The following is a 20,660-nucleotide window of genomic DNA, read 5'->3' as shown; positions in this document are numbered from 1 at the left end:
AAGTTAGCACTTAGAAAATATTTAACAGAAAACATTCAATGGATCTCTATGGCAAGAAATTCAAATTGCAGGTAGAGTACTTTATCGTTACTTTAGTAATCCAGGACTGGGTGCCTAGACCCAGGACTGGGGTCCTTATCAAAAGCAGGTAAGTAATTTCGTTTGCAGAAATGGTACGATTTTAAAAGAATATTTCAAATTTGCAAAAGTAGACACTTAGAAGAAATTTCACAGAAAAGCAGACAATGGTTTCCTATGGGAGAAAAATGAGTTAGAAGTAAGTATAGTTGTGAACACTTTTCAGAGTCAGGGCTGGGCACCAAGATCCAGCACTGGGAGCTCACCTAGGAGCAGGTGAGTAAATTCGTTTTTGTCACTTGGCTGATTTTTGGTGAATTTTTGCAGTTTTGAAAAGTTCACACTTAGAAGATTTTTGAAGAAAAAGCCAGTCAATGTTACCCTATGAGGAAAATGAAGTTAGCGGTTTAAGGGTAAGTACTCGACTGGTAGTGTTGAAATTCCGGGCATGGACTCAGGGGTCCCCCAGTGTCAGGTAGGTACAGTTGGCTCACCCTCAGCGTTTTCAGGACGGCCGGGTGCAGAGAGAGTTGGGCCCAATGTTATCCTATGAGGGATAGGGGGGCCTTGGTTGGTGGCTGCTGTCTGGCAAGCCACGCGGCTGTGGGAGCTGGGCTCCTGGTCACTTACTCAGGGCAAGTGGGGAAGTAGGTTAGTGTAGAGAGGGCACTGCCAGGGCCACTCGGGCGGCTGGGTGCAGGGTGCTTTTGAGCCTTAGGGCGCTCAATGGAAATCAATGGGAATGTTCCGGTTTGGAAAGAGGCTGCAGGCTCGGGGACGAGGATGTTTCAGGTGCCACCACCACTTCGAGAGGTAAGTTGGGTAGTTGTAGGTTAGGTGGGTACCCCGGGATTGGGCACAGGGGGTCGCAGGGCGCCGGGTGCAGGGGTGCCTTTTGACGTCGGGAATCTTACCCTCTGGTTGATCGCGGCTGGGGTGGCACTTGGTTCTGAGGCTGCAGGCTTCTTCCGGGATGTCGAGGGGGGTCCTTGGGTGCCGGACTCTGGGTCACAGTCGCCGTGGGGTCGTCCTCTGGGTCTTTGTCCACTCCGGCACTGGCCAGGCTTGGCTGGTGCAGAGTGTGTTGGGTCCGCGGTCCCGGGCTGGTGCCAGGGATAGCAAGTAGGTTTCTTGAGTAGAGCCTCTACTCGTGGGAGTCCCAGGGGCTTAGAGCTAAAAGGTAGCCAGGTCCTCCGGGGTTGGTGAGGTTGCTGGCCACGTGGGATGCCGCGCTGGTGCAGGTTCGAGAGTCGACAGGCCGGTAGGGCTGGGGCCAAAGCAGTTGGTGTCTTCTTCTCTTTTTAGCAGCTGCAGGGCAGGTCTTTGTTCTTCTTGCTCTTCTTGTCGTTTTTCTATCTGGAATCTGAGGAAGGAAGGTTCAGGGGGCCCCTAAATACTAGATTTAGGGGCGTTACAGGTAGGTGAAGGCCAGGGACCAATGGGTCCTTGTCCTGGGGTGGGTACACCCCCTATCCTGCCTCTCTCCTGTGGGAGGGGGGCAGTAGCCTAATCCTGATAGGGTAGGGCCTCCCATCTTCAAGATGGCGAGAGCCCGGAGATGTGCTTCACCTCGCCTCCCCCACCTGAGGGGTGGGGTGGGCAGGCTGGCACATCCCCTGTCCTTGTATAGGGTTTCCGGCCAAGCTTCCCGCCAGAGTGGGGGGTTGCAGTGGCCTGGGGAAACTCCAACTGGCGGCATGCCTTTGAAGCTTCCCTTTGCTCATCCTGGGGGAGGAGATTTCTCACCTCACCCAGGATGTGCATTGTTGCAGGCCCGGGAGAGCAGGGGCTCTCCCACCCAGGGGTCCAGCAACGTGTCTGCTGTGTGGCAGCCTGGGCAGCCTCAGAGCAGACGTGGATTGCAAGTTAGCTGTAAGGGGGCATCTTCTAAGATGCCCTCTGGGGTGCTTAGTACATTAAATCCTACACTGGCATCAGTGTGGGTTCAATGTGCTGAGAAGTTTGATACCAAACTTCCCAGGCTTCAGTGTTGCCAATATGGTGCTGTGGAGCTCGTGTTTGACAAGCTCTCAGCACCATGTATTCTTAAATGACAGCACTGCACTTACAGTGCCCAGGAATGGACCCGGGTACTGTAGGGGCACAGGGCTCCTGCTCCTGTGCCCACACCATAGGCGTAATGCACCCAGCTAGAGGGGTGGCTGACATATGCTTTGGCAGTGTAGGTGATGGGCATGGTACACAGTGATGTGTGCCATGTCGACTCTTTGTTTTGTCCTGCACCCAGACACTCAGCCTGCAAGGGCAGTGTGTGTGTGTAAGGGTACAGGGCCTCTGAGGGTGGCACAATGAGTGCTGCAGCCCTTAGAGGCCTTCCCTGGTCACAAGGCCCTGGGTACCTAGGGTACCATTTACTAGGGGCTGACATGTGGCTAGGGTTTGCCAATTTGGAGTTTGTGTGGTTTAAGGAAGGAACATAGGCCCTGGGCACCTGATTGGCAGGAACCCAGGGTACACTCAATCGAAGTACATTCAGCAATTTAGCAAAAAGTGGGGGCATACCATGCAAGAAAGATGGCACTTTCTCACAATATATAAGTGTTTACTTGATTTCACTACCTATGGAGTTATGACCATTTCCTTATGGCAAAGTGATTTATGATCTAAGTGACGTCATGACAAGTGCACAGTGATTTATGTGATTGTCGCCTAATGTGTTTTATGAACAATACATATAACCTGGTGAGGAGTCTCTTTTTGTTGTGTGCTAATGTTTTGCGGGTGTGTGTGTGTGTTGCACAAACGCTTTACACATTGCCTCTTGGATAAGCCTGACTGCTCTGCCAAGCTACCAAGGGGGTGAGCAGGGGTCATCTTGTATGTGCAACTTCCTTTTCCTGACTAGAGTGGTGGGTTCTCCCTGGCTTAGGTGCAAACCTTAGCCAACCAGAAACCCCATTTCTAACAGTTGTGTACTATCCCCGGTGCATCTTTAAATGCTGTGCTTTTCCAAGGGGAGGTGTGAATTTTCACCTGTACTAGGGAGAGCACAATAGGGTTAAGACCGGACTGGGGAACCAAAAGCAGCCCTGTCAAAAATGCTTAAACCAGCCCTGCTCCCCCTTCCTCTACAGTGTCTCTCTCTCTCTCTCTCTCTTTCTCTCTCTCTCACATCACCCATACATTATTTTCTCCTCTCTCTCTTCTACCTGTCTGACCTGTTTCTCTCCACGTGCATCCATAACTTTCTCTCTTTGTCATAAACCCCCTTTGTGGCTGCTGCAACTAACCGTGGACAGATAGGCTAAGTTACATAGGCACCAACAGTGGCCTCCACTATTAGAACAGGCCCACAGTGTCTTGAGCCCAACAGAGAAAAGCCAAATGGAATGAAGATACAATCTGGCCCTGATTAAGGACCAGCATTTTTCATGCAGAACAGCATCTGTATTGAGCGCAGTATCTCAATTTGCTCTGCTGCATTGTGCAGGAGGGAAAACACATCACAATGCTTTATCTACAAAGATTGGCCAGCTGGTATGGGCCCTTAAGCTCATGAACAAAGTAGATTGCCCTGTATGATACACAGCACTGCATGCTGCAGATTTTCTGCCTACTGTAGGGCTAAAGTATACTGGTCTGTACAAATTCCTATGCATAGACACACTTAGAAGGTTACCCCACATTGGGTGTGTATTGTGCACTGTGGCACATGTGCAATGCACAATTTGTTGAGAATTTAACACATTTCCCTATGTTTGCTCCTACTTTAATAGGCATTATTTTTGGATGCAAATCCTAGTCTAGCTGCTTTAGTACAGCATGCTTTACATCAAACCCTATGGCAGCTTGCATTGATCCACCACAGTAACTCCTCTTGCTGCAAAATGGTGCAAGGCGATCTTTTCACTGTGAAAAATTCACCTCCTTGCGCAAAATATTATGCACTGGAAAGTAAATAGCACGCACTGCTTTGTGCCATTTTGCATCAAACAGGTGCCTGACCAAAGCCTTAGTGCTGGAAAAGACCATATTGTATAAGTATTCCCCTGGATTTTTGCCTTCACTACGCGTGTCTTGCTGAACCGGTTTTTGTTGGTGTTATGGCTCTGCACACTTTAGTCCTGCCAACCAGTAGTAAAGCGCTTGTGCTCTTACATCCACACATGGTAAAAATTGATGTAGACCTAATTGGAACACTTAATTTACTTATAAGGCCCTAGTGAATGGTAATGAATGTACTCTGGGCCTGTAAACTGAATTGGTACTATAAAATAAGTCTCAGGCCTACTGCTTAAGCCTGTAGAGCAGTTTTAAAACTGCCATTTCGACCTGGCAAAATAAACCTTTTGTGAGGCCTAAACCTTCCTTTTTAATGATTATAAGTCAATGCTAAGGTATGTCCTTAGGGCAGGGTGCATGGTATTTAAATCGTAGGATCTGTATTTTACATGTCCAGGCTGTGAAAAAAAAACAAAGTCGTTTTTCACTGCAACAAGGCTAGTTCTCCCCTAGACTTACACTGAGTTACTTATTGCATTTAATAAGTTATAACTTTGGTTTGGGAAGAGCTAGAGAAATATTTCTAACACTCGTTTGAATTGCAATTTAAAATCCTCTTTAATGATAAAAGTGGGTTTTAAATTACCATTTGGAAAAATGTCACTTACAGAAAGTGGGTATTTTTATGCCGAAACCAAGTGTACCTTTCTGCCAGTGTCCAGGGTTCAATGATTGTTAATTTCTCTCCTATGGTGTGATAAATATTCTATTCTTTCCAGTTAGGGTAGAAAGGCACCTTGGGTGTAGGTTGGGTTCTCCTCTCCTGAATAGGACGTCCTGCGAGGTTCTATACAACCCTTCCAAACTTCAAAGAGTAGCCTGAATGATGTACCTAGCTCCTTCTTGATATCTGTAGACGCATCCCCTGTTACTGGCAAATGCAGCCCGCACCTGGGCCTGTCTGGCCTTTGTTTTTCTAGGCAGATTGAAGCCAAATCTAGGAAAAGGGAGAGAACTAAGCAGACCCAATTTAAGGTTAGACAAAGTGGGTTTCCCCCACACACAGGATGGTACTGGGTATAAAAGGGTTACCCTCAGAACCTCTCATCCGTACACTGCTTGGCCTGTGAAGACTCAAACAAAGGACTGCCCTGATGTCTGAAGCCTGAAGGAAGAATAGACCAACTTGCCTTGAACCCAGAACCCCAGAAGTGACTCCAAGACTTTGTTGACTGACCTCCTGTTTGACCTACAAGGACACATCAAGCTTCCAGAGGCCTTTCCCTGCAAATACCCAGCTGACTAGTGCCAAGTGGACCTGCCTGAACCCTGCTGCTGGCCTTTGGTGGAGTGAGTTCTAGACCCAGTAGATGCCCCTCCAGGTCTTGGACCCTTGGGTGGTGTTAGAGTGTATTCACCGAGGCCAACGTGGGAACAGCATCCAACTGCAACAAGACCTTACCGGCTACAGACCCCGAACTTTGCCGCCCGGAGCTCTTCACGTTGACAACAACCGCCCTGCATTTCCAGCCAACCTGAAGTTCCGAATGCCGGCCAGCTCTGTGTGCTGATGATGACAATACTATCAACCTAGATTCGAACCGGGCCTGGATTTCAGCAAACCGCCATCGATGAGCCCCTATCTGGAACCAGCCTGTAGCCCAACCGCCGACGATTTCATCAACAAGTGCTTCTTGTGTGCAACTGGACTAAGTTAGAACTGAAACTTTCCACTGGAACGAACCTGGTCCCTATATTCATCCAGGCCCCATTGAGGTCGGCCTTAACTTTTGACTTTTACCCAGCGTGACCAAATAACCACGATTGGTACTTTGCGGTGTTATTTCTACTGAAAACCTTTAAAATTCATCTCTCCTGTTCTTTCTTTTTGGACTTTTGTCATTTTGGTGTCACCTTATGTAATAAAATGTACTCTATTTTTCTAAATAGGTATGGATTTTTTCTTCTGTTGTGTTTTAAAATTATTACTGTTTGAGTACAGCATAAATACTTTACACAATGCCACTAAGTTAAGCCTGACTGCTATAGTGCCAAGCTACCAGAGGGTTAAACATAGATGGATTTATTGACATTTGTGGTTCACCCTGACAGGGATTTTGAGTAATACTTGAATGGGGCTCTCACAGCCCTCTCTAATTTAGGGACCCATTAGGATGACGGGCGGACTAAAGTCCGCCCGCCACCCTAGCGGTGCTGGAACCGGCCGCCAGTGGTGCGGCACTCCCGCACCTGCAGTTAGGATGCCACCGTGGCGGTGGCATCCTCCATTCCCAGCATTGTGGCAGGCGGTGCTTACAGCACCACCCGCCACAATGCTGGGAATGCACTGTGTACATTGTCATGCACAAGGTGAGAGGCACCGCGAGGTGCCTGCCACCATGTCCATGACAATGCAGGGGGTTACCATGGGTACCCCCATGTGCACCCCCCACCCTCCCTACCCTGGGGGCCTGCAATGGGCCCCCGACAGCAAACCCCACAAGGCACGTCTCAGCCTGCATCCAAATATGGATGGCGGTGTCATGCAGACACCGCCACCATATTAAGCACCTCTTCCGCCCAGTTGACTAGTCGACCGGTGGAAAACCGGCGGACGGTCTTTCCGTCCGCCTGGGTCCCCCCCCGCCATACTAATATGGCAGGGGGAAAATGGGTGGCGGGCGGGGAAGGATGTAGGGCGGATCGCCACTGCCATGCGGGCGGTGGCGATCCGCCTTACATCCTAATGGACCCTTTAGTATTTAGTACATCAGGGCCATTGTTTGCAGCATGGCTGCCAATCCCTGTTTGCATCTACAGTAGACCAGCACTGTGTGCCAGTTGCCTTCATACATAACTAGACTCCAGTTGTTTCACCCATGGCCATGTATGATTGCACTTTCTGTTATGATACCAGATTTGGGATGTAAACACCCAAAAACTTTCACAAATGCACATACCACCCATACGTTGTCAACAACTACTGAATAGATATAGGGTGTGGATATCTTCTGAACTCCTCAGGGTAAAAAGCTGTGTCTGCTGTGCTAAGGCTGTATGTTGAATTACTGTATTTTTCAGTCTCAGCTGCTTCATTCAATCAGAGCATTTGGAATATTGCTGTTCTTATATCTGTGATTTCATTTTATAATTTGATAATTTTCCTACAACAAAATCCTCTCAAGAAACATTGAACACTATGCATGCAAGAAAAGGTTAGAAAAGTCTCAGCAGAAACATTGTGTGAGGCGAAGGCGGGCTTGGCACAGCTCCAGAAGCTGCGGTAACTGACTTTCTCACTTGTTGTTGATTGATTTAGCAAGTGTTTGATTATTTTAAGATGCAAGCAGAGACTTCGACGGTGGTAACGCAGATGTGAAAATGATAATTATACCCCCCGCCCGGGCTACCAATAAAACAGGGTGTAATGACAGTCTGGCATGTTATAGTACTGCTAGAAAGACGCGAATGGCTATACGAACATGCTGCTGCGTTTACGACAAACATCGATGGAGCGTTTGTGAATAGTAAAAAGAATGAGTCCCTTCGATTCTTTTTTAGTCCTGTCTTTTAACCACAAACTTTTTAAAGAGCAGAGATGATTGCTTTGTGCTATTGGGGAGTTCTGGCTATGCAACAACAGCAGCAGAGGCGTGGTAAGGCATTTCATTAAAATGTTTAATTAAGCTTTCATTTACTCATAATGACTGGCTGCCACAGCTACTGCTGAGGGGCCTCGGGTACAACAGGGAGGACGGTTTGCCTGCCCAAACCTAGGGAACTTTCAGAAGCAATCAGGCTGAACATCATATATTCCTACTTTATATTCTAAGGGGGTGGAAGCACAGAAGTATGCAAACACCTACAAGCATGAATATTCCTAAACACTTGACTGAAATAGATCACAAGTAAACTTATGATATGGTGTCTCATTGCAAGGACACAAGTTTCCAGTCCTGGAGATTGCTTTTACAAATAACATTTTTCAGGTGTGATAGTCTAATGTGTTCAATTGTGCTACACGATGACACAGGATGCAGTCATTCCAACCTCTGCAGTGCCAGATAGGCTTGTCTGTACAAAGTGTAATACTGAGGCGTTGCGCCTATTTTCAGACCACATATCTAGCCCACACTCCTAATAAAACCACTAACAGTACAAACAGGAGGGATGCAGTTGTGGGGAATGGTTTTGTTTACTGCCTTTTCATGAAAATTACATTGAAAATCTTATGGACACGTGGGCAGTGGCAGCTCCTCCGATATGACAGAGGAGCGCCGCCCCATCGTTTTCTCTCAGTGCAAGAAGCAGAAACATAAAATGGTAATAACTTTTAGTTATTTGCCATTGTGTTGCGGGCGTGCTTTCGAGAGGGGCTGCTCTGCTCTCCGAGCAGGGGAGGAGTGGTGTGCCCACTCCCGAGTGCACAAAGACTGCTTGGCCAGCCCTCTCGGTCTTCCCAAACCAGTCATGCACACTCTGCCCTTGTCCATGCTGGCTGTATTGCAGCTTGCATGGAGAACATGCCCATCACATAAGGCCCTGGCTGGGTGCCGTCCTGACCAATCACAATGCTGCTTGCAGCGTTGTGATTAGCTTAGGGGAGAGAGCCTGGCTGCATGCTTCCTGTTCCTGTCAGAGGCAGGAGAGCAGGAGACAAGAAGACGCGGGGCCCGGTGGAAAGGTAAGTTAAAATTTTATTAAACCCCACTGCATGACCTCCCCTGCGACCCCTTCCTCCCCACGTGAGTCCCCACCTGCGAGCCAAAATGCCGGCCGTGACTGCACCTGGACCACTGCTTTTTGCGTGCTCGTAGTAGTTTAATGCAATTTGCAGTAAAACAAAAAATGTTCGTCTCATACTTAAAGTATAAGTACAGGACTTAGGGCAGTTTTGTATTTAATACGCAAGTGTTGACTGGCTTTTGGGTTGCTATTATGCACTGAAATACTGTGTAGCCATTATTTAGGTGATGAACTATCTCTAATGGTAGTTAAGTATTCCTACACTTTCTATAGTGCATGATTGTGTGCCCTAGAATTTGCAATGGTAGGGCACCAACTCCCTTGTGTGGCACATACAATGTGTGCACGCACATAAAAACGCACACTAGGGATAGGTGTAGCAAAAGTGCTGCTTATCGCTTGCACCAAATTCGAGCCTTATGTCTTGTTGAGATATGATGTCAAATAATATCCCTAATTCCATGCCCCAAAATCATTTTGCTTGATGTGCATATGGGTGCTTGTCCTACAGGGTTTTACTCCATCCTGTTATTGATGCCAAAACTGAATGGGAGGTAACGTTCGGTGCGTGATCTAAAAGACTTGAACTGTTTTTTGATGGTGGAACCTTTCCGGGTGGTAACTCTGCAATCTATCTTTCCGCTGATTGCAAAAGGTGAATTTCTGATGACACTAGATCTAGAAGATGCCTACTTTCATGTTGCAGTAAATATGAGCAATAAACAGTTCCTGAGATTTGTTGTAGACAGACGGCACTTCCAATATCGAGCTCTCCCTTTCAAAAAGGCGACATCTCCAAGTATCTTCATCAAGGTATTGGCTCCTGTTGTGGCTTATTTGCAAGTTCATGGCCGGGTGGTGAATGTACAAAAGTCACAGACAATCAAGTGGTGCGCTGCTATTGGAAACGTCAAGGGGGATTGAAAAAATAATCCAATCTCTTAATGACTTTGAAATTTGTTTGGGCGGAGATTCATCTCCTGGCGTTGAAGGCAGTACACATCAAAGGGGAGTTGAATTTCTAGGATAACAAACTCAGTAGCAATTTGTTGTCTTCAGTGAGTTACCATCTGTCTGTTCAGCAGTTCACCCTCATTTCTCACTGAGTAAGAGTTCCATGGTTGGATCTGTTTGCCTCTCTGGACAATGCTATGTGTCTGAGATTTTGTATGGAGGAGGTGTTTCCTCTGGCTTGGGCACTAAATACCATGTCTGTGACATGGCCTTAGGGGTTGTTGTATCCATTCCCACCAATTCCACTTCTGCCAAGAGTTCTTCAGAAGATCAGGATAGAGGGAGTCAGGGTGGTTCTATTGCACCATACAGGCCAGGGGACACCCTTGGTTTCCTGCTCTTCTGATAATGTCCAAGGGGAAGTTCTTTCTTCTTCAGGTCTATCTGCTGCTTTCGTGGTTTCCACATCTAACCCTTCAACAGTACACTCATGCTAATGGCTTGGTTGCTGAACAGTTAGCTCTTCAGGGTTTGAGTTTTTCTAAGGAAGTGTCTATGGAGATTCATGTCTCTAAAAAACAGACTACCTTGGTGTAATACATCAAGCCATTGGGGTGTGTTTGTGAAATGGTGTACTGAGCATTCTGCAAATCCACTTGATATTGATCCCTTTCTGATTTTGGACTTTCTGTGGTAGGGATTATTAAAAAGGACTAGCCCCATCCACCTTAAAAGGCCAATGTGCAGCGATTAGGGAATTCTGCCAGTTTTCTGGGGACCTTTACTCCATTGGTGTCTAGATTAATGCAGAGCTCTACATTAGAAAAACTCGCGGTACACTCACCATTACCATCTTGGGATTTGGCAGTTGTTCTTCAGAGATTGCCAAAAGCATTGGAGATGGATAGGCTGACGTGGTTATCTGCTAATACTCCTTTTCGGATCCTTATTACTGCGGCCCATCATTTGGGCGAGCTGGGCGCTTTAACCATCTCGCACCCCTATCTTTATTCTTTTCCCAATCGAGTGGTGTTGAGTTGGATCCTAAAATTATTCCCAAGGTTCTGTCCTCTTTTCACTTCTCACTGGTTGTGGTGTTGTTGGTTTTGAGTGGTGACTCTGTCAATTCTGTCCCATCTTCTTTAGATGTTAAGACTGCTTTGGTTACTTACTTAGACCGTACAAAGTATTTTTGGGACTCCAGTACTCTCTTTGTAGCTAATGGTTCTGTGGCTGAAGGGAATTGGGTTTCAAAGGCTACACTGAGCAGGTGGATATGTTATGCAATCTCCCAAACATATTCAGTGCCGGTCTACTAGGGCGGTCTCTGCCTCTGGAGTGGAAGTTGGGGGGTGGAATATGTAGAGCCACAAAGTGGTCTTCATAGCACACTTTTATCAAGCACTATCATGTTGATTTGTCTGGTTCTTCTAGTGATAATTTAGATTCTGCTGTTCTAGCATCAGCAATATCATAATCGTTAGCCAGAATAAATATTGCTGTGCATTCAAATGATGGTGCTTGTTTCTTTGCTTGTAAGGTCCTCATATCTTAGGACTGGGATGCGAAGGACTCCATGAGCGGGTGATGAACCATTTACTTACTGGTGATCTTCATTACCCTGATTAGGAGTCTTCCTCCTCACAGTCCGATATCTGTCCCTCCCATTGTTGCACCTCCATTTCTTTACTTGAAATTGTGACAGGAGGAGGGTTCGGGGAAGGACTATTTATGTTATAGGACATAGACATAGAAGCAGGACTATCGGGAAGTGCAATCTTTCTTTAACTTTTTTTATTAATAATAAAGTGTATGTGGGCTGTCAGGGAGGTGGGATGCCTCATATCTTAGGGCTGGGACGAGGAGGACTCCTTATCAGGAGAATGAACATTACCGGTAAGTAAATGGTTCGTTAGTGAGGTGCGTAAGGCTAAAGATAGTTAACCAAACTAGATAGAGATACAGAAAGTCCAAATCCCTGAAATACAAATTATAATCATCAATACTTACAACATACTTGTTGGCACAGGATCTATTTCTATTTAATTCAAATCACCACTGCTGTCTGATATATAACAGTAATACTATAATCATTTTTCTGACTTCTCTATTTTAACAAGTCTTAAAGCAATTCATGCAGCTTAATAAGAGCAAGGATTTGCCATTATGGGATAGGAATATTTTCCTCAACTACCTACCTGGGGAGTGCTTCAGAATCGCTTTTTATCAGCATCAGCATCTTTTAAAACAAGGCAGGAGGGTCGGACCTAGGACAAGAAAAAATGAAAAAACAGGATATGAAATACATATACTTTGGATGCTTAGGCTTCTTTACCAACCACAGACCCTCAATACAAGGCAACCCAAAATGAAGGTCTGCTCTTTTATGAACTCAGAGACAACATGGCAAAGACCACCCTTTTGACAATGTAGTGCAAATAGATTGAGACAGCAAGAATTCAATGAACGACCAAAGGCGGCTCTATCCGTGGAAATATTCAAAATGAAGCAATGGTTCAATGGATTGGGAAAGTCAAAGTATTGAACACATTACTCTGTAACTGGGAAAGCTGAATTTAGTCTCTGTGACATTTGAGAACATTCAAAGTTTATATTCATCATGGAAATTAGGCAAGAAGGATTTACCTTAAATCATTCATTAAAAATCAGAAGGCCACGATTATACTTTTCTTCTCTAAAGGGAACCTCTCCATACACCCGTAATAGAAATCTGCCTAGTTCCACCGTTAATTCACTGACAAGCAGGAAAAACATGAAAATACAGGAAATCTTTGGTAATCTCCTCTTGAGTTTTGCCAATCACAGACGAAATGCGTTCCACTGCACAAAGGCAATTTCATTTCATTTAGCATGCCAATAATTCAGACTTCCCTTGCTCATCTGTTTATCTTTTAGTTTTTTCTGCCATTTATAAATGTAAAACAAAAGTATTAGAATTATCCTTAGCAGGTTGAGAGCAGAAAGTGGTCAAATACACTTATGGCAAAAGAGACAATCTTACAACAACATGATTAAGGGTATCCTCTGAGGCAAAAAACTTGACTAATCTGTACATATTGGGGACCAAGGTTGGATCATGTTAAAAGCTGGAAAAATCATTAACATGAATTCATAAAGAATCTAATGCAAGGCCATGGGTGAAAGTGAAAAAATTGCACAAAAATGACCAACTAATTGTTCTGTTGCTCAACATTGCCATTTCAGTTTGGACCTAGGCACAAGCATATCAGTCTTGATCCTGCTTTAACAGGAACATTCCAGCCCGAATGGCCAAGCCAGGCTCTCCCTCAGTCAATACACAAGCACATGATTAGTGTTCATCGAACATAAAAAAGGTGATAGTAGGAATGCTTGCAATTGTTTATCCACTGACAGTTACTTGGGATAGCATCCCAACCCATCGTTCATTTGCGCACTATGCCATTTGAGTCTGAAACAGCCATATACAAAACAGTCATGACCCTGCTCCAATTGGAATAGGATTCAACTTGTAGCTTGCCTTGCCGACTAGTTGTTAACAACTACTTTTTCTACTCAGAGTTTTCTGAAGGTAAAGTGACCACCAAGATGAACCTGGTCCCTGTATCCGACTTGCAATTAATCATGGTTGGCCTTAACTTTTGATCCTGTCTAGCATGACCACATAACTGTGGTTGGCGCTGTGTGCTTTTAAGAGCTATTTTCAACTCAAGTTTTGAAAAATCATGTCTCCAGTTTTACTTATGAGATTCTTGTTGTTTTAGTGTCATTTAAATGTTTCAAATATACTCTATTTTTCAAAATTCATTTGGGATGTTTCTTGTGGTTTCTTTTGACATTATCACTGTTTGTGTACTTCACAATAGCATTACCTCTAAGTTAAGCCTGACTGACTGGTGCCAAGCTGTCACAGGGTAAGACACAAGTTTATTTTAGTGACTTTAATCATTAAACTAAACCTGACAAGGATTGTGATTATTATTCGAGCTGGATTCTTACCACCTCAGCTAACATTCCAATTTCTAATGTTGGTGTGAAGTATAGGGATTCTGTACATGTTTTTAAGCAGTGCCATTCAGTGATTTGTATTAAACCATAAATCCCTTGTTATAATCTGACAGCAAAATCAGTTTTTGATTTTCAAAATCACCTTTATTTTGAATTGCAATTTTTTTTTTCCTAAATTCCAATCCTGTCCTCAATATTATCCACCTATATGTTTTGCAGAAATGGATTGAACCTCAGCAACACTGAAAGATTCACTGTGACAGAGCTGAAACAAATATGTAAGGACAGGGAGCTGAAGCTGAGAAAAGGATCTAAGAAACTAAAGTAGTAATTAGCTCTCAGAGCCTGGGAAGAAGTCTGTCTATTGCTGTTTGCATCACAGGAGCAGGAGGATGATGGGACTGAACAGGAAGATGAAATAGAGGAGGAGAAAGAGAATAACCTGGTAATGGCCCCTGAGCCCGATGAGAGAGGAGGGCCCCTGCCGAGTCCAGGGCCATGAGCAGTGTGTCCTCCCATCAACCCAACACCTGAAGAGCTAGAGGACAGGGAAGCTGAGAGAGCTGAGGCTGCAACTGGGCACTATAGCCATTGAAAAAGCTGGAAAAGGAGGAAGCAACTGCAGCCAGGGCCCTAGAGGAGGAGAAACGTTGGTCCTGAAGGATATGAAAATATTAGTGAGGTGAGCTAGAAAGAACTGGATCTGAAAGACAGGAGGGTCAAAGAGCCCAGTAAAGATGGTGAAAATAAGACAGAGGTGCCTAAAGGAGGTAAAATGGTCTACATCCCAAAGACCTGATACCTTGCTTTGTGGTGGGAATGACATTAACAAGTGGTCTGAGGCCTATGAGGTATCTCTATGCATGCACAGATTCCCAGAAGAGAATTGGACTTTTTGACGCATATGCCAGTCACTTGGAGGGATACCATACTGGCCCTAGACATTGTAGGCGGAGAAGGCAGGCAAAGGCGAAGTTACAGTCCGGGCTTTCCAGTATTCTGAATGCCGACGTTGACGGTGACACTGAGTGAGCTGAGCGCGAGCGCGAGTGAGCGGGCGGGTGTTGTCCCGCTGTCCCGTGGCTGCTGTTGCTCTCGTGCTGTTCTAACCATTGGGGAGGGCCATCTCGGGTCCTTCTCAGCTGTTTGTCGGCTCGGCTCGCTCGCTTGGAGCCCCCGCGGTCCCCCTCCTTCTCCTTCCCCTCCAACTCGCAACTCTTCACCGGCTCACTAAGAGGAGGTGTGGAGGAGCGGAGGGAGTACAGGGAGATTGAGCCAAGCCGCCGTTGGGGAAAGAATTGGGGAGAATCGGGCAGAGAGGTGAGCCTGAGAGAGCCCCCAGAGGAGTGGTAGTGCTGGTGGTGCTGGTGGAGACGCCGTGACACTGGCAATGTTCCTCTGGAGGCCGATGGACAACTAAAGGACTATTAAAGGAGGCTTGTGGTGAGTGGAAGCTGTCGTAGGCGGCACGAGAGGTGAGGAGTCAGGAGAGAGGGGTGAAGGGGTGAAATACGTCCCCCTTCCTCACAGCTTCTTTTCCTTACAGCTGGTTCCTTGTACTTTTTGGGGGGGGGGGTTCCCTCTTTTTTTTTGGGGGGGGGGCAAGCACTGTTTTTATTGTCCTGCCTTCAGGCAACTCTGCCATTAGATACACACTCACTAAATCTGATTGTTATTGTTCCTCACCAACAAGGTCATTTCCCACCCCTCACAGGCTAGGAGTGGGCCTGTAGCAGTAGCAGGGGGAAACGCCTGGGCATAGAGTAAAGATCTAGGAACCCAGGCCTGTTTGGACTCAGCAATGAGCATTGTTTTAACCCAGAGCAGAAAACAGTAACAATAGCGGAGGAAATAATTCCATGTGAAAGTGAAGCAAAGTTTAACTACAACCTACAAGTTAGTAGAATTGCTGGCCTACAGAGGGACTGGGATCGCACAGAGAATTGGATCTCACATATTAACATATTAACTAACATTAACTAACATTAAATAAATATGCGTTCAGGAAGGGAAAGGTCATTGAACCTCACTATTAAATGGACACGGAAAGGACAAATACCGAGAGTACTAAAAAATGTTAAAGCACAATCAAAAGACGTGAACCAGACGCTAATCTCACCAATAGCACGGATGTTTAGCAAATCATTAAACGTTCCGCAAAAATTTGATTTTATGAAAGATCCCATTGGGGGCTTGATGTCAATCCAAACTGAATCTGAATCCGAAATAAGAAATCTACAAGCACCTATTAAGCCAATTAGCACCTTGGACGATAATATCCAACAAACTGGGCAAAAACAAGATCTTGATAAGAAAACACACAATGGGAACGTAGAGGGTAATAAGACAGTGCACTCAACGGACCCAATGATTGACCAAATTACCGACCTAGAATTACTAAGTATGACATCATATTGTCAAATGGATCAAAACGAAAATGAAAAGGATATTGGTGAGACACCAAGCATCGAGAGGTCATTAAATGGATTAATCAGGAAAAAAATAACAACTTCAATGAATTTACCTATAGAGGCCAATGTCGAAATAAGAAAAAACAAGGTCCAAAGCAGGGACTGGCAATCTTGCAACCAGGCGGTTAATCATAATAAAAATAAAAATAACCTAGTTGAAATCCTTCAGGAAAGTCAAACTAGCACTAAAGATGGCACTTCTCCCTTTTCAGAGGCAACCATGGCAACCACAGCAATAGGAAATAATGAAGTTACAAATTTAGAAATAAGATGTACAGAACAAAATATTCAAAACGAACAGGAAACAAAATCACCTCTCTTATTATCTAGTCAATCAGTCTATCAACAAAAAACATTGAGAACCCACGAGTGGGAAAATGGAACGAGGGAAGTAACTTTGCAAGTTACAGGTGTTACGGCAGGAAACAAATCGGAAATTGTACGACCTGATAGTGATAACATAATCAGAAGTTGTGAAAATGAATCTAGCGGAAAAAGCAGGAGTAAATATATCAATGCAGGTGGTGTAAAGGAATTCCCTAATAAATCAGGAAATACATACTCCTATCAAAAAATATCCTCTGACACGAAATACGAATCTCAATGGGACGAAAAAAGGAAAACTATTGAAAATTATGATCTAGGGTCCATTTGGGATATTTTCTACCAAACTTCCTCATTAACTCTTGAAGCACTCACATTTCAGTCGAATAAAATGGATACCCAAATTGAAATCTAGGGAACAATGACACATGCGGTGGCCGGAATAGATCTTAAACTAGCCGAGTTGAATAGTTTGATAACCAGAGTACAAAATGATACATCAACAACTTACTTGGAATGTCCTTGTGCACCAATAATTAATAAATTAACAACAATACCAGACGTTATAAATTCTATACTGGAAGACGTCAAAGGAAGTCTTCAAATTCAACAACAGAAAAAAATTAATAATAAAGAGGGTTTGTGTTCAACAGAAAAAAATGAGGTTACAACAATGGAGGATCCAACTGTAACCAAAACTAATTTAGATGTTAAGGAAAGGTCGTGCTCTCCAATAACCGTGAACACACAACAGGAAAAAAATTAATTAGGAGGCGAATCATCTGATCATTTCGTAGGAAAATTAATCGAAGATCTAGAGGATAAAGAAACGGACTTAAGATCATTTACAATGTCAATAAGACATAGGAAAAAAATACGTAAAGCAAGAAATAAAATTAAGACGGAGGAGATACTAGTGACATACTCTCAAGAGAAAACTCCATATAATATGTCATATAAAGAAAAACAACATGGGGAGGAAACAAAAAAACAATATAGGTAAAGAACAGCTTACATCAGTTAAACAACGAGCACTCAATACTTTGATATTTTTGCGAAATCAGCTAAACAATCAACATCTCAAAAGGCCCTGAAAACAATTACGGAAACAGATGAAACAATTGTAAGTGACATGGTGGAACATTTCCACGACGAACCACCAAAAGAGGAAATGTCAATAGGAGAGACTGCCCATAACCAGCAGGGTAACTGCTGTGTGAAAACAATTGACAGGGAAGATCTCAAAAGAGAATAACCGAAAAAGGTTGAACAAATAAGGAGCTTGCGGATTTCTAGCAATTCTATAGTCCCTGTAATTACTACGGATAAAGAACAAACAAATAGTAGTAATTTAGTTCAAAGTTCATCTCAATGGACCTATAAAACAGTTTTGAATCCAAATTTGAATTTAATACAATTATCTGGCCATCAAAATGTATCAAACTCGATACAAGCAAATAACGTAGTAATCCAAGAATCTGTGAAACAAACTGAAATGAGAGATCAAATTGAGGAAAATAGACAAACAAAGGAATGGGACCATCTAGTTATAGTAAGATCTGGCGAGAATAAACGAGTGATAAATAAAGCACAAAAAGAACTTGTAAAACAAATAAAAATGGAACTGTCGGCTAAAGAGTCGGTACAGATAATTTTCAAACCAGTTTATGATTCCCGAGGTTAACAAGATACGCTGAATAGAGGTAATCTACTCTGCCTCTTTAAATCTATTCCATCATTAGCTAATGTGGCATCTAAAGATATTGAATGCGTTGATTTCTTACACAATTCAGAAGGCTCACAGCCATTAACTATAATAACATCCCCGCTTCCTTCATTAGTGGACCTAATTATAAATTAACACGAAATTTTTCGTAGTTGGGGTATAATATTTAATAAGGTTGTTCCAAAGGTGTATCCCACTCCATTGATAAAAGTTGAAAATCTGATAACAAGTGAAAAAGGAAAAACCATCGGTTGATAAAAAAATAACGAAGAGCAGAGGTATAAATGAAAAATGGATAACCATGGCCCTGCATGGGAATGATGAACAATGACAAAATAATGAACAAAATACGTTTAATAAACTGGGGAAAGCTAGCGAAGGAATAACAATTTGTTCATGGAATATAAACGGCCTAAGAAAAAAGTTAGATAATATCAATCAACCTATAATATTTAACTCCTACCAGATCATCATACTGCAGGAGACATGGGCAATAGATCCGTTTATCATTCATGGATATAAAGGATACTTTGAGCCTGCAACTAAACAAAACAAGCATGGTCGTCCCTGTGGTGGTTTAGCAATATTTATCTCAATAGACTTGAAAGCTGGGCACAAGCAGGAGAGCACGAATAATTGTAATCTACAAACGGTAATGTTAAGTTTTAAAATGAATGACCATGAAAGTTCTTTAATTATGGTAAATATATATATTCCCCCTACATCGAATTCAAGGAACACTGTGTGCTACTCTTACCAATCACCTAATGGAATTAATGATGGATGATCCTACTGTAGATTTTATATTTACAGGAGATTTTAATTTAAATGTGTTAGAATCTTTCATAAGAGACGATATTACACAGTCACAAGATCAACAATGGCTTATTCCAGAGCAATCAATAGACATAACAACCAAACCCAAGAAAAATAAAATAGGCATAAATTTTGTGAATGACATGGAAGCGATGGGACTGCGAATACTAAATGGGAGATTCCCGTCAGACTCACCGCCAGCATGGTCGTTTCATTCATATAATTCTAAGTCGCAAATTGATTATACGATGGTATCATTAAATATTTTTAAAAATTGTGCCTCGTACTACTTAAGGAAGCTGCCAGATAGTGACTATAGTCAGCAAATAATTACTACAACTTTTTTAACTAAGAAACATCAAATGTATCATTCAATGCAAGGTCAGATTGGAACTATCAATTACAGAAAGCTAATTTGGAAACCAAGTAATAAAGCACGCACTAATGGTCTAGCACAAAATCTGGTCCATGAGTGCTTTAAAGAAACAATCTCCATGTCCGCAATCGACCAATGGGTAAACTTTACATGCAAACTAGTTAAACCATATGGCCCTTTTATTGAAACCACCTATAAGCATGAAACGCAATTGGAAAAAAGACAAATAAAAATCAACCTAACTTATACAGTACGGAAAATGAAACGCACTTGAAATAATCTCAGGAAACAGCTAATTAAGTTTCCAAATAATAAAGAAACAATGACTAGTATAAAAACATTAAATCAAAATCTTAGGAAATTAAAGAAAAAACCAAAGCTAATCATGATCTTTGGACAAAATATTTTATGCTAGTAATCAAGGAAACCTAAGGGATTTTTGGAAAATGATAAATAGTCTAGTAAGACCGGATAAAATGGTTGTGGTATCCGTGTTAACTGAGACCGAATGGGTTAATTTTTTAGTAAATCACCTAAATACTGACTGGAACTAAACAATAGCGCAAATAACCTTAAGTGGAAGGAATTTCTTATTCCAGACCTCAATCAATCAATCAATCATAGCACTTGTATAGCGCGCTACTCACCCGGAAGGGTCTCAAGGCGCTTGGGGGAAGGGGGTCGCTACTGCTCGAACAGCCAGGTCTTGAGTTGTCTCCAGAAGGCGAGGTGGTCCTGGCTCAGCCGAAGGTGGATGGGGAGGGAGTTCCATGTCTTGGCGGCCAGGTAGGAGAAGGATCTGCCTCCGGCAGTGGCTCTTCGGATGCGTGGTACGGCGGGTGGGGCTGAGTGATGATCCTGGAAAATGAAATTGAAATAACACATAAACAAGTGTCTAAGTTAATAAAAAAAGCAAAAAGATGGGGCACCAGGCCCGAATGGTATTCCGTTTGCCCTGTATAAGGAGGAACCGGCCCTATGGGCCGAATATTTAACCAAGGTCTTTAAGGAAGTCCTTAGGACTGGTGTAATACCAGAATCCTGGAGAGGGTCATTAAAATCTTCCATCTATAAAAAGGGAAACTGGGCCCTGCCTGAGAACTACCGTCTTATAACATTACAAGACACGGACGCTAAATTGTTTGCAGCCATGCTATTATCAAGCTTAACTGACTGGGTAAAGGACAAATGCATTCTC

The 20,660-nt window shown here is 43.6% G+C and overlaps 1 long non-coding RNA gene across 1 annotated transcript in view; it reads right to left on the bottom strand.

Moving 5' to 3' along the window:
- LOC146863021 (uncharacterized) overlaps positions 1-20,291 on the bottom strand; it is a 46,573-nt gene extending 26,282 nt beyond the window's left edge. Inside the window, exons 1-2 of the long non-coding RNA XR_014978543.1 lie at positions 20,110-20,291; positions 11,940-12,008 (exon numbers count right to left, since the gene is read on the bottom strand). This is a non-coding gene — a long non-coding RNA (uncharacterized LOC146863021). The remainder of the gene's footprint in view (positions 1-11,939; positions 12,009-20,109) is intronic.
- Positions 20,292-20,660: the final 369 nt, after the last annotated feature.

Source organism: Triturus cristatus, chromosome 2_2 (assembly GCF_964204655.1).
Source record: "Triturus cristatus chromosome 2_2, aTriCri1.1, whole genome shotgun sequence".
Taxonomy (NCBI): Eukaryota; Metazoa; Chordata; class Amphibia; order Caudata; family Salamandridae; genus Triturus; species Triturus cristatus.
The sequence above is the reverse complement of the archived record's forward strand: the minus strand, read 5'-3'. Positions and strand labels throughout refer to the sequence as shown.